This window comes from Ixodes scapularis, unplaced genomic scaffold (assembly GCF_016920785.2).
Source record: "Ixodes scapularis isolate PalLabHiFi unplaced genomic scaffold, ASM1692078v2 PGA_scaffold8__174_contigs__length_109621045, whole genome shotgun sequence".
NCBI classification, from domain to species: domain Eukaryota; kingdom Metazoa; phylum Arthropoda; class Arachnida; order Ixodida; family Ixodidae; genus Ixodes; species Ixodes scapularis.
The window spans coordinates 23535752-23538554 of record NW_024609883.1 but is presented as its reverse complement, the minus strand read 5'-3'; the positions used below and the strand labels follow the sequence as shown (position 1 = coordinate 23538554).

The 2803-nt window shown below is 43.6% G+C and overlaps 1 long non-coding RNA gene across 1 annotated transcript; it reads right to left on the bottom strand.

The window, feature by feature from the left end:
• Positions 1–396: 396 nt before the first annotated feature.
• Positions 397–1911, bottom strand: LOC121833505. The gene is made up of 2 exons (XR_006076736.1): positions 1864–1911; positions 397–496 (listed from the first exon to the last, which is right to left on the bottom strand). It is a non-coding gene; the product is annotated as an uncharacterized LOC121833505 (long non-coding RNA).
• Positions 1912–2803: the final 892 nt, after the last annotated feature.

Below are 2803 nucleotides of genomic sequence, written 5' to 3'. Positions count from 1 at the left end.
TCTTCTGAAAAACCAGACATACACAAGACTGTCAGAATGCCAGTTAAAGCAAGTGAGAGTAGCTTAAACCGCAGTTGGCACTGGACATGCAAAGTAACCCTGCAGTCCAAGCATGGCTGCAGGAGGCTGCAAAAGATCAGCCAACTTGTGCCCTGAAAAACCTCTACAAAACAAGAATAAACCATGCAGTTCCTTTTTGATGTTAACTCATAATCTGCTAAAATATGCATTAGAAAAAGGTTTGATACATGTTCAAACTGGGGCTTTAGGGGCAACATGTTAGATGTGGCTGATATTGCTACAACAGTTGTCGAAAAAGGGACATCACCTATATCAGCGTTGCCTCCCCCTCAGGGACATGCTCATTCTGTAAGAACTCAGACTGGAGACTTTCCATAAAAAAAATACAAAAGCGAAGTTGACTCCGTAATTCAACTGGTTCCAATGGTTAAGTCGTCAAACATAGCTCGACGTCTTGAGGTGCACACTGTATTTTCTTAAAAACAAGACACAAGATTGTCAGACTGTCAATTTAATCAGGTTAGAGCAGCTTAAATAGCAGTTGGCACTGGACATGCTAAGTAATCATGCAGTGCAAGCATGGCTGCAGGTGGCTGGCAGACCGGCCGACTTGTGCTTTGAAAAACCTCTATAAAACAAAAAGAACCATGAGGCTTCACTTAGTTCAAAGCTTAAAAGTTACTATTTAAAGGGGGGTGCAACGATTTCCGGACTTCGGTCAAAAATTTGTGGAGGTTGCTCTCAGACACTTCTGGAGTAAAGAACAGGAAACCGATTTCGCCTGCGCGTCCTAGTTGTTGTGTTAAAAAAAAAGACAGCTATTGGCATTTCGGGCACCCCTCAACTCACTCCCAGTCTTCAGGTTCACACCTGGTCGCACTCCTAGTGACGTCATTCGGAGTGCCGTGTAGGTTCCCGTGTGCTATCTCGGAGGACGCTTCCTCTCCCTCTCTCTGCTGACATTAGCGGGCGTTATGCTGCAGCTTGGAGCCGAGCGAGGGCACGTAATCTTCTAGCCGTAGTTCCTTCGGCTGCCACTTGCGGCTGCAGGTGGGGGAAAAAGCTTGGCTTTTGTTTTGCGATTATGCAGCGGAATCGCAACATTCTTAATGAAGGAGATGTTTTCTGTATCCTCCGGGACGTGATAAACAACATAAAAATGACGAGATGCAAATTCTCTTAATCATAAAATCGTTGCACCCCCCCTCTAATAATAATACATTTAAATATCAAACGAATAATTATTTTGTGCGAGAGCAAGGGGCAAAAAAGTTGCAAGGAGATAATTTGTAAAGTGGCAGGATGCCGGTTGCTGTAATTAAACAGACGCAGACTCCTAATAACACGGGATATGAATACCATATCATGTCGCCCACATCTGCCTTGACACTGTAGCACTCGCACTGCGTGCATGCATCACCGGTTCACAGCAGCATACCGCAGCAAATCATGTATTGGCTCTGGGGGCTCAAACATTTTACAGATCAACCATCTGTGGTTACAATTACAGGATGCCTTCCCGTTTTAAATAATCGAGTTGAAATAAGTTTTATTTGCATACAGTTCCCAGACTTCTGTGTGGGCTTTTGTGAGTCGTTTCAGTTGCTTTTTTACGATGGTGTGTCCTGGAGCATTCTCAGATTGAAAATTCGTACAACTGCCGAACCGTCCTATCCGATAAAAGTATAAACAAAATATGACATCATTCGCTTCGATATTTGAAAGTTCTGAATACTCACAAAGCCCTTTGTTATGCTTCTCAAAAGATTGGCATCAGTCACATTAGAGTTGTCTTCCTCTTAGGTACATGCTAGATGTCTAGGAATTCAAATTTGCACTTACCATAAAAAACATACAGGTTCAAGGGATTTCTGTGGAGACTTCATTTGAAGCCCTTTAGCATCGCTAAAATCTTGAGCTGGGCCATCGTTCGCTTCACTGCTCCCATTTTCTTCAAGCCCTTCTCCAGGTTGATTTGGAAGATTGGTCTAGGAGGATATATTGCATCATCTAACATTAATGCCATGCCTGCTTCAAGCATACTCAGCCTGGTGAAGGTGAAGCCATTTATTTTCTACTATCAAGTCACACTATGGTAGTGTTGGAACATGTTAAACCTGAATGACTGCTGAACAAGCACACATTCTATAGACCGACACCCTGTTTATAAGCAAGCCCGCGTTGGCCAGACCAGGTGTGAGCACTGTGCGTGCGCAAAAACCAAATTCGCGTAAAGTGAAGCGTCTGCGCTGTGCCGCCGACAGCGCCACCGCAGCTGTGCGACGTCAGTGCAACGTGCTGGTCTATACAAGATAACCATGCTTCCCTGCCTTGAAAGTTACAGCCTAATGACAACCAGTGTTCCCACGTTATCAATTCATTATAAATATGCAGCAGCGTAATTCTTTATAAATTAGTACAGCTCAAATGTTTAGGCGAGTTGTGAAAAAGGGCACTACGGCACGATAATGATAGGGTAATCTAGATTATGTCATTCTATGACACATCCTGTGGACTTGACACATTTTAAGATTTTCTCACATTTGCATAAACTCGAGAGTGGCCAAGGCTTCCATTGAATAGGTAAATTCAACACGTAAAAAGCTCCAAACAAGACGCATACCGCCTTCAAGAATGGCATAGGCTCTTTAAACATTGGCCAATGCTCGGTGACAAGGAAGCAATTGTCGTTGAAGACGCCTCCTGAAAAAAATATGAGCTTGCATCTCAGACAATTTGAAACTGCAGGAACCGTGGCTATGTTCCTTACAAACAGTCTGAC